Source organism: Anastrepha obliqua, chromosome 5, assembly GCF_027943255.1.
Source record: "Anastrepha obliqua isolate idAnaObli1 chromosome 5, idAnaObli1_1.0, whole genome shotgun sequence".
Lineage (NCBI taxonomy): Eukaryota > Metazoa > Arthropoda > Insecta > Diptera > Tephritidae > Anastrepha > Anastrepha obliqua.
The window spans coordinates 95817501-95835245 of NC_072896.1; the positions used below are offsets into that span (position 1 = coordinate 95817501).

At 32.9% G+C, this 17745-nt stretch overlaps 1 protein-coding gene and 1 long non-coding RNA gene across 4 annotated transcripts in view; one reads left to right on the forward strand and one right to left on the reverse strand.

Moving 5' to 3' along the window:
• The window catches only part of LOC129247325 (uncharacterized), a 242798-nt gene that overhangs the window by 56527 nt on the left and 168526 nt on the right, over nt 1-17745 (forward strand). Inside the window, exon 1 of one of the 3 annotated variants that reach the window (XM_054886412.1) lies at nt 15082-15286. The exons of the other annotated variants lie outside the window; for them this stretch is intronic. The gene's annotated coding sequence lies outside the window, so the exon portion shown is untranslated. Of the gene's footprint in view, nt 1-15081; nt 15287-17745 lie in introns of those variants that run through there. 3 annotated transcript variants of the gene reach the window in all.
• Nucleotides 1-17745, reverse strand: part of LOC129247326 (uncharacterized) — a 79660-nt gene that overhangs the window by 19523 nt on the left and 42392 nt on the right. The window lies entirely within an intron of this gene.

Consider the following 17745-nt stretch of genomic DNA (forward strand, 5'->3'; position numbering starts at 1 on the left):
TGTTTATATATGAAGATTCTAAACTTTGAAGACTTAATCGGATAGTCACTATTGCGAACTAAGTCACTAGAAGTACAAGTGACAGTCGGTCTTTAAACCAACTCATTTAGGCCGTTGCCGATCACTAAATCACTGACTCTTTGAGCTTGAAAGTGCTTGTAGTTTATGTCTGAAAAGTTGAATTTAAGACAAATTTTGGCTGATTTGACTAAACATCTCTGATTTGATATATGACCAAAGAGTGTGCGTGTGACTAGCATTGGAAAGATGGATGGAAGGTAGGCAGGTCAGATTTTCGCCAACTCAGTTTTTATGTAGCTGAGGGAGAGGTGGATTGCTAAAAATTTGCCCATGGTAGGCTTGCGCCGGTGCTGCCCAAACATTTTATTTTATTCCAAGCCCTGGTGCTTCGGCGTTCATCTGCTTGCTCATAGTTATATCGGCTTTGAGCGATTCCATGTTAACTGATTTAAGTATGTTTACATTTTCACAAAAAAAAAAACAAAAAAAAAATGTTTAAGATAAAATATACAATATTTTTTTAAAGAGAAAAAAGAGAGAGGGAAAAATATATTTTTTTTCAATATTTTTGGGAAAACATTTTTGAGATAAAATAAATGTTTTAAGATAAAACATATTTTTAAAAGAAATTAAAAAAAAATGTATTTCAACATTTGCATAAAAAAAAATGTTTAAGATTAAATATGAAATATATTTTAAAAAAATGTTGGGGAAAAAACTAATTTTTTGAACATTTTTGGGAAAACATTTTGAGGCAAAATAAATGTTTTAAAATAAAATATATATTTTTAAAAGAAATTTTTTGAAAAAAAAAAAAATTATTTCTACATTTTTGAGGAACACTCCATCTCAGATTTTTTCTTAGTTTTTTTGCTTAAAACGCCAATCAGATCATAAACAAATTTAAGTATCCTCTATATTTAAAAACAAAATTTTTACGTTCATATTGGAAAACCCCATATGTAGATGAGTATGTATGCATAATTAATGAAGATTTAATTTTCCTATACATACTTGCTAATATCGTTGTTTTCATCTACAGGGTGATGGGGTAAGACCGTAGATTTTCTGTTATAAAAAAAAATAGAAACATTTGTTGAAATTATTATTTTTTTATCGTGTCTATTATTCTATGGCCTTTATGTGTAAAATGCGTTTGTCAAAATTTTCCATGATTTCTTTATAACGCGTAGTATTTTGTTCTTCTGCAAGACAAATTGAATACAGAGGTGTTGCTTTCCGAAAACCCTTATTTAAGTGTGACGTCAGGCACCCTAATAATACAAAACAACCAAAAGAAATAGAAATTATATGTTTGTAAATATTCAGTAAATGACTTGTAATTGTGATTATAAGATTTATGATTTTTTAATTTAACAAACTAATGAAAATAAAGTGCTGCGTGAGAAAGCATGCATGGTAAAAATACCTCCAAATGCAGTTTTTCTGCGTTTTTAGGCGGACGACGTCGTGGCAAGAAAGTGTGTGCGTCTATAATTTCTTGTGTTTGGTTGCTGTTGTTGTTCTTGTTGTAGCAGCATAAACATTCCACATATATGGACGGGGAATGCTGCTGGAGTGACAGTCCTTGGCCGGATATGAATCCGGGTCGTTTCGGTAACGTAGAACCGACTGTCATGGGAAAGTCTCGTGTTTGGCAATTCCTATTGCTTTCGTCTACTCCTCCTCTTCTTTTGTGTGTATATTCTCGGAGCCTGACATCACACTGAATTCGGAAGGCGTAATCTATTAATCTATCATTCTTGGTCCTTTAGCTTTGATATCGCTTCGAGCTCATTAGCATAGACCAAACTTTTCATGTAAGATCAGGGAAAGAAGTTCAAAGGTGTCAAATTGCAATACTCAAGTTTTATAAAAATTCGGCCAACTTTCATCAATATCTTGAGCTTCTCAGAATTTGTAGAAAAAATTTGGGTACGCAGCTTTGTAGCCCTTCGATGTTAGTGTTATAATCTGCAAGTTTAAAGTGACTCGAAATTTGGGTTGATTTTTGAAGAAACACTTGAAAGGCTTGATAAAAAAATTCACTGGACTCCATTTGGTTGTGGCACACAGTATGCAATGATCTCAGTCTAGAGCTTCAGATTTAGTCAGAGCACTAAATTTTGGCAGGGCTAGCACAAGTAGGACAAGTAAAATCCGCCAAACAGTAAGTTTTTTCGCAGAGGTTTGGGGAGTTTTTCATTCATATAAAGGCTAGTAGTAACTTCACAAATAAATGAAATATTGCCATCAACAATGAGAAAAAACTTCAAATTTAAGAGCATTGCACCAAAATCAATTGGCAAATTTTGGTTAGAAAAGTGTTTTTAAACAAATTAACACATATAAGCCGATAGCCCCGGTAGCGCTAGTGCAATTATATTAGTTTAATCTGTAATTTTAATTGTATTTTAATAGATAATAATAATAACGATACTTCGTTAAAAAATGCCATATCTTCGGACTATTCGAACTCAGGCACTTCACTCGCAAACGTGCCAGTTTTCGTTCAATTTTAAATCAAATTTTAAATAGGTGTGAAAAAATGGGTGTGAAAATCAATTTGCTGACATTGGTGTTGTGTGTCGGAGTGGTGTTTTCACTGCGGGAACTGAGTACTACTTTGCCGTGAGTTACATACGAAGTTTCACGCATATTTCACGGCAATGCAATTTGTATGGATTTTGACAGCCATTTCCACGTACTATGCGTAAAAAAGTGTCGTGCACCATTTATATTCAGCAAGATAACTTGGATCTCTTGTACACGTTGTTCAACTAAACACCGCTCTATGAATAAGTTTTATTTTTTCAAGTACAGCACTTCGATAAAATTAAGTCCATTGCACTGCGCGCTTTCCTTTTCAATTTTCTTAATAAGTTTTAATGATTAGATTTACTAAAGCAAAAAAAGAACATATTTCCATGGATGGACCTACAGTTTCAAGCTGACTCTGAACGGCGAAATTTTTCATGAGGAGCTTTTTCATGGTAAAAGTACACTCGAAGGTTTGCCATTGCCTGCCGCGGGGCGACTGCTATTAGAAAAACCTTCTTCTTCATTTCGGTGTTTCACCGAGATTCGAAACTACGTTTTCGCTGAAGAACATATCACAGATAATTGCTGTCAAAGATCTGCATCAGCCTTGAATCACCCTGTGTTGCTCAATCTAATTTTCTTATGCATAATTATAGACTCATCTAAATTTCCTGCTTTCATTTTCTAAGTATTAAAAAATTTACATATCGATATAGACTCGACGGCGGGTATGCTATTTGCATATATCTATACATACAGAAAGACATATTATATATATATATATATTTATATATATATTCGAAACCTTTAAGTTCGAGAGTAGTAAAATCACTGTTAATTTTCGGCCTAAAATTACATACAGGCACGCACACTTATTTGTTGTTTTTGTCTCAGTTTTATTTATTTTTGTGAGAATTGAATCAATGAAGCGGAAATATTTGCGATAACGTCTTTCTCTCTGGAAAACACTTTTATCATACTCGCCGCTCATAAACACACACATACATTCATACATGTGTATGTGGGTATATTGCAAATATTTTCATAGAAACGATTTACGTAGTTTCTTCTTCTGTGAGGGAAATCGCATTTCAAAATAAGTAAATACTCGTACATTGAATAAATAATGAAATCTGTAAAGACTCTCAAGCCATTGGCGCCAATAAATAGGCTTCTCGCGTGAAGGTGGTGAGAGAAAGCAAATACAAAAATAAAAATATGAGTAACTCAAGCATCTTCATAAGCATCACTTAATTTAAATTTCATTGACAAAGTTCGCAGATTTAATGTAGTTTGTTTGCGAAAAGCATCCGTTCTGGAAAATTACTTTATTTTTTAAAACTTCTGCAATACTTTTACTAATAAATTTAATACTTTTACTTGCGTATTATATTTTAATACAGTTCAAGTTATAATTCAAGCATAAGAAAATTACAAAATAATAATAGTGAAAAAGTTATTAATGCCACATTTTGAATTGGCTCCCCTAATCTACTTTATATAGAAAATATTACTTGGAGAATATTTTTTGTTATTTTAAATTTTCTCACATTCAAATATTTTGCAAATTTATTTTTACATTTTTGTGGGGATAAGCTCGTATCCACATACACACATGTGTGTGTTTATGTGTGTGTATGCAGATGCACTAGCATTTCCCTGTTTCTACTTCAAGTGCCACAACTTGTGTTTTGCTAAAATGTATAACTTTGTATATACGATTAAAAAGTTTAGCTTCAATTGGTAAAATTTTCATGCGGAACAAGTGTGTGTGTGTGTGAGCGTACCTGGTGATGAGGTATGTTTACATGTGCACGCATACATACATATATAATACACACATTCATGCACGTTTTGGTATGTTGGCTTACGGTTTGTGCTGGGGCTTGAGTTTTGTGCCAGTATGCACGCCCACTCGGCCCCGCAATCAACAGCAAGTTGCCTACACACCTGCTCTATATATGGTACACGTTTACATACATATGTACATACATATACTCGCATTCCGCACACTCCATTCGTTTTCAAGGGACCTATCCACTGTGGCATGTTAATTTTTGCAACATTGCGATTCTCGTGATACTGGCGCACAAGTGTGCAGGAATTGTTGTTGTTTTTTACATCTGAGATATGTATGTTTACACCTGAGACTTAATCAAAGAATGCTTGAGTTATTTTTTGTTCATTTGTTTTTTGTACAAGGTGGCGCAAAATTAATCAATCGCTTGAAAGATGTTATAATTTTTGGGAATGGCGTTGCTCGACACTCATATTTGGCAGTTGGGAACTAGAAAGTTGCAGTATTAATCGTTCAAAATAATTTTTTATTTAGTAAAAAAGTTGGGGGATTAATTTTGCGCCAGCTGTGATATAAAATTAATTCACCCTGTCGGAAGATGTTATAATTTTTGCAAATGGGGTCGTACGTCCGTAAGCAATGGAGCGCGAAAAAGATTTCCCTCACTCGAAATTAAATGGTTTTTTATTTAGTAAAAAAGTTAGCCCGAAATAAAATTGGATGGTTAAATTTGCGCCACCTGGTTCAACACTGTGGAATAATCTTAAGGTTGTAGTTACTTTGATCATTGCCATGGCTCCATACGAACTTTGTCTACATACCTCCTATTAAACTTCTTGCGTGCTCATCTAAGTCCTTCGAAGATTTTCACCTTCGAAAAAAAAAAAAGTAAAATTTCCTACTTAAAATTTTTTAGAAGATTTTAAACCTCCAATTGTCTTTTAGTAAACTTGTATGATTAACTTAATTTATGGAGGGTAAAAAGACCCATTTAGATGAAAGTTAAGGGTTAAAATGTTCTACAAAAAACGTATCATTAAATTTTATTATAGGTCTGTGAAGACAGAAATTTTTTTGGAATAGATCTTCGGCAGGCAATGACAAACCTCTGAGTGTATGTCTACCATGAAAAAGATCTTCATAAAAACCATTTGCCGTTCGGAGTTGGCTTAAAACTGTAGGCCCTTCCATGTGTGGAATAAAATCAGGACGCACGCCACAAATAGGAGGAGGAGGAGCTCGGCTAAACACTTAAAAGAAGTGTACTCGCCATTTATTATTTTTTTTATTTTTTGTAATATACATCATTATAGATAAGAGCCAATGACTGCGAGATTTTCCTACCTGAAGCAGTTATTGCTTAAAAGAAAAAATCTCCGATTTACTTCGACTATAAGGTTGAAATTCTTTCAGATCCCGAACGTATTCATATCTTTTTTCCACCTACCATCAAAACCATTGTCTTTAAGGCTGAGGTATTCGCCATCGCTATGACAGCTGGAGAGCTGCTACTGAGCGTGCGAACGAGATGCGAAACATTTATCTGCTGTGATATTGAGTAACTTTATGCTATGTGAGGTAGTAACCTGAAAAATTATTTCATCGTTAGACTAAATTGGCATGGCAGTTGCAATACTTTCGGTTCCCAGACTCACTGATATCAAGTGCTACGAAGACGATAAGATACTTGAAAGAGTAGACTTGGTAAAAAATTCATTGAACTCCATGTGGTTGTAGTATGCAGTATGCAATGATCTCAGTCTAGAGCTTCAGACTTAGACAGAATATCGTGATTTATTCCCATATACGAGTATCTTTGCTAGTTGGATTTGAAAAGCTTAGCATAATCCTCCAACGTGAAGAAGTACACCTGCATATGTTATTAGGCAGAGTGAACCTAAGATAAAGGGTCCTTCGAAAGACGCGCCTAAAAAACTACATAATTGACATAAGCACATCAACAGGTAAAATTCGCCAAACAGTCAATTTATGAATGCCTAATTTGTTCAGAATGTCGGTTAGCGATATTGAGCGTTATTCAGTAACACTTTGCGCTACTGCAGCGATATTCTTAATATAATATAATGTAAAGTTTTTGGTCCATCAGTTTTTTTTTTCTATCTTCGACAGAACCAGTTGTTTTTAATTTTTCACTAACCTTTGCATTGCTGACTCAATCGGGCGATTATTTCCACCAAAAAATTTGCGATATGTTGTGCTTAAAGATCGGCCATTCACATAATAAATTTCCATAGTTTTAACGCACTGTTCTATGGTGCAGAATTGTACATCTGTCTACTTGGCATATGCTAAAGATGGCGTAAAAAAGGTACATTCTAGGAATTATCCACTACTGACACCTAGGCGTCACTTTCGAAAGACTCTTTATTTTGAACTGTTGGAGCTTGAGCCAGGAGATCTTAGAATTGTAGGTCCCTCCTTTTCTTGAACAATATCGAGTCGCACACTACAAATTGTAGTATCATAGAACCTCAGCCTAAACACCTTTAAAGGCATTATGCACCTGCCAACTGGTTGAATAATTAGTTGATGCCTTATTAAAGATTGTTCCATACCTGCCTAAGCGATAAAAGTGAATGCAATGTTCACCGAACTGGGTATGTATTATAGAAAACTAAATGTTTATAATTTATCTAAATGTACAAAAATTTCTAGTTATTGTATTTAGTTAATAGTCTGGTTATCTGGGCTCATAATACAGCTAAGTGTCCCAAGTGAGCGCCAGTATCAATAAAGAAAATAAATAGATGAGCGGGCGTCACACATACACTCAAATATATGTATAACTACTAACCTAATGATTAATAGGACCTTCTGAAGGTGTGTGTACGGTTTATGCCATTCACATGAAATATTTATGCACACACGCACACACATACTTATATTTATTTGATTTAAAGGAAAATAATCGCTGTGTTCCTACAACGATAATGGCATATGGTATGACAGACTGCCTGCAGTTTACTTTAGTGAGTAATAAACTGTACATTTGTATGTTTGCAACAGATATGAGCACTTAAGTTTAACAAGAAATTTAGGCGTGTGTATGTACATACTTTTGTGGGAGAGTTCACGCTTTCCCATAATTTTACACTTTATCACTGACCACTGGTCATTTCAAAAGTATTTATTTACATACTAAGATTTCTCATTGAAACATTGCGATTTTTAATGGTCATACTTAGGTACATACATACATACGTACAAATGCCGATGAATATGCCTTGCACGTCTAGGTGTGTGTGTGTGTGCAAGTACAGACGCTGATTGTACACCAGACCCAATGTCGTTCAATTACTTTACTAAAAGATAAAAACTTGTATGCTTTTTCAATGCGAGCAATAATAATTCCTTTTGAGTTTTTGCGGTTTTGTTTTGTTTTTGGTTTTTTAGTAAATACACTTTAGGCACAGGCAAGGGAAGCAATGAAATCATCATACTTGCACTTATCGCAATATGTTTTGCATGGCTTTTATTTACTAATAATATGTATGTATGTACGCGTGTATGGATGTATGAGTTAGGCATTCTTGAGAGTTGAGTGAGTCAACGCTGTTAAAATACCAAGATAAAAACCGTATTTTCAAATAATTTTCGGTTTTGCTAATCAGAAAAAAAAAAATACTGAAGAATTAAAAAAAAACAAAATTATGAAAAATAAATTAGTTGTACTCTGTTTCATAAACAACCTTCACAGCGTTTGTTGTTAATATTATAATTATATTTCCCAGCTATTAATTTCAGACTTGTAGTTTCGCAAACACTTGCCATATCGCGCACACTTTTCAATTGAATTTGTGGTCAAAAGCAATTACAAGTAAATGATCCGAAAAAAATGTGCTCACAATGGCAGCTGAAATAAATATATCGTTAACCGGGTGGAGTGAACTGATTATTTCAAGGCTTCAGTAGTTCATCAAATCAAGACGGGCATTTTTTGTAAAAAAATAAAAAAAGTTTTACCCATAATAATCGAAAAAATTATAATAATTAAGCATCAACACCACTTTAGCGGCCGAAAAAGTACTCAAAATTAAAGTAAATTAAAAAAAATATATATTTTATAAACGTAGTTAATTTTGTAATAAAAGCCTCATAAATCAATGTTCCAAAAATTGTACGAAATTTGCAAAAATTTAGGAAATTAAAAAAATGTTTAACTTTTAATTAGACTTTTTTTCGTAAATTAAAACCTAGAAAATATAAAAATAAAGTGCATTTTATAATAAAAAAATAATAAACCAAATTCCAAACTCTTTATGAAATTAACAAAAAATTAACAAATTAAAAAAAAAATGTCATCTAAATTTTTAACATTTCATCAGAATTTGTTCTCGTTAATTAAAAAAAAAAAATTAAATGTTATATTTATATATCATTCATTTTATAAGAAAACCCTTTTAAATCAAAGTTCCTCAATACTTTGTACAAAATTCTCAAAATGTTTAATAAATTTAAAACTATGTTTATCTAAATCTTTAACTTTTAATCCGAATTTTTTTCGTAAAATAAAACCAAACAAATATAAAAATAAAGTGCATTTTATAATAAAAACTTCATAAATCAAACTCCAATTTCTGTACGAAATTCACAAAAATTTAATAAATTTAAAAAAAATCGTCATCTAAATTTTTAACTTTTCATCAGAATTTTTTTGTAAGTTAAAAAAATATGTATATAACCATATAGATCATTTTGTAAAGAAATCTCAAGAAACAAATTCCAAACTCTGTACGAAATTCACAAATTTAAAAAAATTGTCAGCTAAATTTTTAACTTTTCATCAGAATTTTTTTCGTAAATTAAATATATATATATATAAAAATACAGTTAATTTTATAATAAAACCTCATAAATCAAAGTTCCAAACTTTGAATGAAATTCATAAAAAGTGGAGAAGTTGTAAATTGAGATACTGTTACAACCTTAAAAAAATATTTTATGATGTTACAATACATAACCTCAAATATAGCCAAAAATAATATCATTTGCACTTTAAAACAAAATGCTTTCAAAAATCTTCGGACAATTTTTGTTTTCTGGAGTTTTAAACACCAATAAAACTTTCTTTGTCTGGAGAGGTGAAATGCCCAAAGAAACGTTTTATTTTTCGTTTTCTAGCAAATAGTTCAATAGTTCTAGTACATAGTTCATAGTACAATAGCTCTTCTATTCATATAAACCAGAAATCGATTGTTTTAAGGAAAATACCATGAAGTATAGACAAAGTTGTAAATAAAAAGTAGAAAAAAATATTTTTACCTAGCACTAACCTGTAACTTTTGTATAATACACTGTTACATATTGCACCTAAAATACGCTAGTAAAACATTTCTTATACATTTTTACATTTGTAATTTGCAGACGCACTACTTACCCTAAAACTCTTAATTTCGATAGCAATTTTAAATATTATATGTACTTTTCAAGTGATGCGCGAGAACTGTAGTAACATTAACATTATTCTGTTACCTTACATTATTCTGTTACCTTACAGTATTCTGTTGAGCTACTCACAGCATCAGCTATCTGTTATTTATTGCATTTCAAGTGTTGGACGAGTTATGTAATAGCATTAACATTACTCTGTTATGTTAAAGTATTCTGTAGAGCTACTCATAGCTATTAGATTTTTAACACTAAACCTACCGGTATTTTATGTATTCCTAAAATGACCTAAAATGACCCGTCTTTAAAGTATTATATATATTATAATATTAAGATCACATATATTTCTCGGTAAAACAATTAGCAAGAGAAGAGTAAATCTTGAAAAATACATTCGAAGGCAAATGACGATTTAATAATGTTATTTCTAAGAACTTCTGACAAAAAGTTTAAAATGGGTCATTTGACCCGTCCATGGTAGGTTTAGTGTTAAGAGAAATATCTTGAAAAAACTTCCGAAAATGTTTCCTTTTTTTGGTTGGTCCAAATAGTTTTTCTTTCCATATAAACTGAATAAATTCATTAAACCTGATATCGATGATTAAAAAATTTTTAAACTGCTGAAATGACCGAAGAATCCTATTAAATATAAATACATAAGTCATGATTTCATTTTATTTTTCACTGGAAAAATGAAAGTCAGATTTTAACTTTATTTTGCCCGGCTAATGGACATTACATTGCTTTATTTTATATAAAAAAATTTTTCCGACTGACATTTTGAATTGGAATTTCGAAAATAATTATTTTCGAACTCTGCATTTTTATAACTTAATGTTTTTATTCGGAATTTTTTAAAATAAAGTATACTCCTTAAAAAAAATGTTTGCTTAAAAAAAATAAAAATTTTTAGGAAAACAAAAAATGTTAAATAAAAACAAAAAAACGTTTTTAGGGCGAAAAAGAAATTTTAGAAAAAAAGTCAGATAAGGGGAAAAAAATTTTTGGGAAACAAAAAATGTTTAACAAAAACAAAAAAAACGTTTTTTAGGGGAAAAAAAGAAATTATTGAAACAAAAAAAAATTTAGAAAAAAAGGCAGATAAGGGGAAAAAAATTTTGGAAAACAAAAAATGTTTAACAAAACAAAAACGTTTTTAGCGAAAAAAAAGAAATTTTAGAAAAATAAAATTAAAAAAAAAAAGTTTTAGAAAAAAAGTCAGATTAGAAAAAGAAATTGGTTTTTTGTTACGCAAGAATTTTTTTGTTAAGCAAACATCATGATTCAATTATTAAAGGTTTGCTCACTAGTGACATTCGATTTTTGACACTCCCTTACAAAAGGTTGCATTTAAGAAGGTGCTTAAAGTGGAAAAAAATAAATCTTTTTTGGTAAAAATGGTAGCAAAAAAGTATTTTGTTACTTAAATGGAAACAAACTGCGAACGGTTAAAAAAATAAATTTCAATTAATATTTGAATGTAAATAATGGTATAGATAGAAGTTATTAGCGGAAATTGCCAACTCTAATATTAAAACAAGAAATTATTTCACATAATCCAAGATTTTGTTTTGTGAATTAGTTTTTAAATTTAAAACCGATCGCTAAGTTTCGCCAATATGTAACTATTTTGTTAAAAATAAATAAATAATTGGCTCGTACAATTCTGTTAGGTGTTTCGCCGAGATCCTCCTCCTATTTGCAGAGCGCGTTCCACAATTGCAAGGACCTCCAGTTTAAGCCGATTCCGGTAGATGGTTTTTTATGAGAAGCTTTTTCATACTGGTACTGTGCTTTGCTAAGCCTTCTCTGGACACTTCATCCATCCATTGGAAGGTGGGCTCATTGGAAACAAGTTCTGTCAATCCCAACCTTTTTATAATGAGGTCTGCAATCGATTGCGTCGGGACAATCCAATTATTCTCCTTGCCGTAACTTTTTAGCAAACGCTAGCTCTTTGCAAAACATGAATTCTATCTAAATCACCACAGAAATAAACCTTTTTAAATTCTCCACTCATCAATCTCAGATTGCGTCAATTACTCTATCATGTCCTGACTTAAGCGGTATGTATTTCATATCATACTACCATAGTCCAGAACATAACAATGAAAACTATTTAGCGAGTTGTTGCTCGTAAGCAGACCATTTTGAAAATGAAATGATTTTGTACAAATTTTACTTTTCCTCCACTTTTACTCAAAATTTCTAGAGCTAGCAACCCAGTGTCTTACTAAGAGAGCCGATTTGTCAAGACAGAACGAGAAAGCTGCTTACTGAGCAAACCTTTTATCATTGAATCATGAGCAAACATGTGTTTTTTTCCTTGCGCCAAAATGATAAAATGTTTCTAGTTTACTTCTTCTAATACTTAAGCCTACAAATAAACTAGTTTTAGAAGAGGAACTGATAATTCACATTACTTTCCAACTTTTTCATTTTTGTATTAGTTCTTTGTAACAACCTAACCGAATCGAGGTACTTACATACAAAAACATTAAAAATTACAAGAAGAATTTCATAACTAAAAAGTAAAAACTAAAAATTGTAAAGTTAACTAAATACTTCAGCGCTTTGTGGTTCACTCCAGCCAGCCTCTACTGTAAATATAATCAACTGTTGCCCGCAAAACCAAAAACACATCAATTCCAGTGAAATGCAATTAACTGGTTAATTTTACCGCCATCAAACCGTAACGTTTACGTTCAATTCAATACTCAGTGCTTTTCTCTACAATGAGTAGGTAATCGATGACACGTGGGCACCACAGAGAATCTGAATCTATAAAGGCCACAGTAAAGGTATTGGGCGCGTTATATATTTACTTGTGTGTAGGTATGTAAGGATGTCTGAGAAAATGAAGTCACAATTAGACATGAGTTAATGACAGGGAGGTTAATTAAATAAATAACTGGAATTTCAGTGATGTCGATTAAAAATTTAATGCTTCATGCTTCCAGGTAGGTTAGATTGAGTATGTTGAGGTTATGCTTCTATAGATTAGGTCAAGTCAAGTTAAACTTGGACTAAGATAAGTTTGGTTAGTTTAGTCTGCTTTAGACCGAAATCGAAACTTTGCTATAGAAAAAATCTAAATCTATTATGGGCCTAGTTTAATTATAATTAGTCCCCTAAGTATATTAAAGAACCACCCAAGTTTGTGAGGTTGGGTTGTTAGATAGAAAAAAATTTGGTTAATAGGAAATAATTTGTAGGTAAATTAAGTTCAAAGGAAAGGTTTAAACTCATAAACTTCCGCAATTTCGCACTGCAAAAGTTGACCCGAAACCTTCTAATTAAACCCTCTAATAAAGCAAAAGACATTAGCCTGACACATCTGCATTATTATATCATATAAAGGGCACCTTATAATTTTGCACTCGATAATTTTCCAAAAATCTTTCTATTAAAGTTAGGTTAGGTTATGAAGGTACGACCCAATCCACATAGACCTAACAGGTCCGTTGTGATACACAGGAAGCTCATTTATTTATCTTCATTAAATAATTGTTTGGCTCTTATGAAGCACAGTATTGGTCCAATCCCCACGCCGGACAGTTCCGTAAGAAAATTAAAAAAGGATTTACCTAGAAAATTTGCAAGGAAGTGTTTAACTGTTTCTTCATCTTCCTCATCTCTACAACTTCTACAATATTTAATGGAAACAAATCCTAGTTTCAAGGAATGCGTGCCAAATAGCCAACGGCCGGTTATACAAGCCACTACATTCGAGATATCTTCTGTTGAAATTCTTATTTATTTGCGGCTGCAGTAGCCTAGTTCTAACGCATTTGCCTTCATCTCTCCATGACCTATTGGCCAATGGCCCTTATATTACTAAGCAGTTGAAGAGTAGTACCTTTCCTTGCTAGCTTATCGGCTTTACAATTTCCCTCAATGCCTCTGTGCGCTGGAACTCAAATGAGTCTGACCTTGAATACGACACTAAGATCATTTAGGCCTTCCATTAGAGTTTCTTTGCCTAATGGATCGAACGATAACTAATCGCGCTTGTGTCAACTGTCTCATGCTACTGATAAAATTCATCCGCTGGCTAATTTAATTTAAGTGGTTTGGAGATCCCAAACTTCGGTGCAGTGTCTGATGGGAGCCCTTTTGGGGTTTACTTTTACGAATATGCTGGAAAAGCTGCAAAACGGAATAAAAAAAATGTAACCAGTGCCAAGAGAAGAGTAATGAAACTAGATTTGACCTGTTCAAATTACCTGAGTAAGAAAGAGAATGGCTGAATTTTGATGTTAGTTGTTGCTCAGTATAACCAGTTATCAGAGATCAACCACAAACAATTGCAAATAAGCAATAAGATCAAGTTGTCTTATGAGACGCGTCTTAGGTTGAATCAATGTTAATTTGGCTATTGAAATAATATTCAAAATCGGCTTCTCCAGAAATTACCAATAATGTTATGGTTAGGGGTATAAGGTTAAGGCATAATTTAAGAACTTTTTTGGCGAAACAGTTAATGTTAGGTTAATTAGGCAACTTCTATAAAAAACTCAACATTTGGAAAATATTTTCATTCCTAAAATTTTTTTTTCCATTGCTAAAATATCGAAAATTGTGTGGGAGTGACTGCGAATCTCCGGAGGCACCACGGAAAAAAGGATTTCGCGGAGTGAATCACAGCTCGAAACAGAATCATCTAAAAGGAGACGTTGCTTGAGTTATGAATTGGAGGATTTGTTTTTTTTTAGCTCTTTTTAAATTTTTATAGCATTGGAAGTTCAAAAAACCGGTTTTTGCTATTGGGTTATTAAAAAAAATTGACAAAAAAAAAGACTCCCAGTCATACTGGGTGAATTTTAAGAAGAAATACTATACAATTTCAAAACGATTGGGACAGCAGATTTACATCACAAACGGACTTTAAAAATATTAAAGCTCAGAAAACACTTCGAAGTCGATCTGATATAGAAACGAGGCATGGAGCAACGATATTGAGGTTTTAAGTATTTATTAAAAGGAAAACAATAAAAATACCAAAGAAAAAAGTTGAGATAGTAATCTTTTAAAATAATACAAATCGAAATGCCAAAAAAAAGTTAAATACCTTACCCCCGCTTAATGTATCTCGGGTTGCAGTGAAGCAGCCTAGACTCTCATTCATCTGCTTTCCTACTATCCGAAGTTGCTGTAAAATCATACAAGAAAAGTAGTGTGACAAGGCTAACAGTACACAAGAAAATGCTACACTTGAAATTTGTTACAGTTACGGATTACAGATTAACCAGTAGACTACTTAGTTGTAAGTGACTCGTCTCTACCTTAACTGCTTAGTACTCAAAAACCTCTTTCGCTCAATAAAAATTCCAACTGGGCAGAATGCTATTTGATTTATTGACATTTGAATTTGAAAAAAGAAAACTTCAATAGAAAACAGTTCAAGGGAGAAAGTGCAAATATATTTAGAAGGTGAATTATTTACACTCACTCAAACAACAGTTTACGTCAATTAGTGGCAATTCAGTGAAGTGATACAAGAAAGAAAAAAAAGCAGTAAGTAAACAAAAAACTAGCGAAAAGAATCGAAAAAGGCAGAAGGAAAAATATTTAAAAAAACATACATACATACATACATACAAATACAGAGTAAGTGCCCTTGTGTCAGTACGGCGACCAAGCCCAAAACGCCCTCAAGCAATTACAAGGAAAATGATCAGATACAATAAGAAATAGAAAAGGAAACGCAAAACATGCTAAGAAAATAAGGAAATAATAGAAGACAACTAACAGACAAAAAAAAGTAAGAAAAATTCTGCAAACAACATCGACAAATACCGGTAACGAAGGTAGCAACCAAAGTGTTCAATCTTAATTTTTTTGCCTGAACGTATGTATAGGGGGTTTTTTTAAGCTGCATGAGATCTAGCGATATCGATGATTATGCTTTGGCTGAGAATGCTACTGTGAGAACGGCAAACTGTGTTGAAATTTATTTAATTTTAATAATTTTAATTTGAAATTTATGTTCAGTGCGGTTTGTCAAGTCATCATGAATCGTTTAACGGCGGAACCACGTTTCCAAATTGCGAAAATTTACTTTGAAAAAAAAAAACGACAAATAAATAAATCTGTTTTGCAAAGTTTATAGAGCGAAGTGCTGAAGAAGATGCTGAAATATCAATGCGTCGTCATTCTCAACTTCTTGGCCTTTATCCAGCGACTACATGGAACATTCTAAGTAAGAATCTTGACTTAGGTTAGGTCAAATGACTGTACTTCCACGTACTTAGACCCTTTGTGATACTACAGAAAATATCCTATCCTTCCTTTTGGCCCTCTCTAAATCACTGTGTGGCTTTTACAAAGCTGGCTATACTACCTAGTTTGAGATTCGCAACATCCGCAATGTATCTCAGAAAAGCGAGACCGAGCAATCTCAAACGTCTTCACAGAGTCATGCACCCGAATAGAAGGCGTTCGACTGCCTCTTCCTCTTCTATATCCTGACAGCTTCTGCAATAGTCATTGGATGGTGCTCCTAATCTTGCCCAGGTGTCCAGATAGGACACCTATTACGATCCTTAAATCCTTTCAACTTAATTTGAGTATTGTCTTAGTGCGACCCAAGTTCCATTCGGGTCACGTTTGTCTACTGACAGGGCAGGTGCTTAATTGTTTCCAGTTCGTATTTGCAACAGTAAAGATGTGTTTGTTTATTAAAAGTTTACATGTTGCCAAGGGCATGAGTATGTGGGCCTCCCACTGACTAATTTGGAGCGAGGAGCCCAATCTAACGAGCTCATCTGCCTTACAGTTACCTTAAATGTTACATTGCCCTGGCACCCAGAGTAGATTAATAGACATTATTTTTCTATTTGAAGTAATTTAAATAATTTGTAACACTCTTTTACTGTCCCGGGATCCTGGCTTACGTGCCTTTAAAATTCAACTAGTGCAAGAATTGTAGCCAAATGAGCTTCGGATCTTTGCTGATTGCGCTCACTTAGATTTATTATTCAGATTTATTGGAAGAAGTAGTAAAAAATTGCAATGATCGAAAGGACCATGAAATTATCTACCAGCTTAATTTAATATAGAAAACAATAAAAAAATTTTCAGACATTATTTCTGTTTTATATTACCAATTTAAATTCTCACGCTCTTCAAAAAAACACCCGTTACATACGTACACATATTTGTATAGCTGCTTGTAAACATGGACAGTAAAACCAGTTTGAGTTACAGAGAGGCAGCGACCTATGCGGTTGGGAAGGTTCGCCGCCTGCAGCCACTTGCAATTAAAGTTCCAGCTTGATTGTTGGTCGCCTGGAAGCTATGCTCTTGTGCACTCACAATCACACACACATATGCGCATACACATAGAAGTCCATTTAGTACTTGCTCGTGCACTTTGCTCGCTTTAGTCAATTCCATTTGGCGATTGTCTGCTAGCCCGGCAAAGGCCAAAGGTCAAATGTGCTGAGTGGTAGGTAAGGAGGCATGCAATGTTTTTTTCTGTTTCCTATTTCTGTTTTTTAAGCGAATCGCATGGTACACCTAACTTTGGCAAACAATAAAAAAATTGCAACTAGAGTATAGGTTTTAATTCTAACTTTATTTTGTTTTTTTTTTTCATTTTTCTTTTTTCGCTTTATTGTTTTTTTTTGGGTTTTTTATTGTTGCTGCCTTTTCGTACGCTTGCTACATACATACGTGCGCATGTACATTGCTTCCCGCGATTGTTTCACGTTCCGTGACGTCGAAAATCGCGAAATCACTACAATGAAAATTGCTTCACGGGAGAATAATGGCCAAAAATTGTGGTATTTGAATTGATTGTGCCGGAAAGTGTTGAGTACACCAAATTTTTAGTTGGTTTGGGATTGATTTAATTTTTCAGGGTTTCGCAGTTGTCAGCAGTCGGTTAAGTCTTAATTCTTTTTTTTTTCTTTTTTATGTTTTAAACCTTTTATATTTCACTAAGGTGTTTCACGCTCACCTGAGTTGTTGTT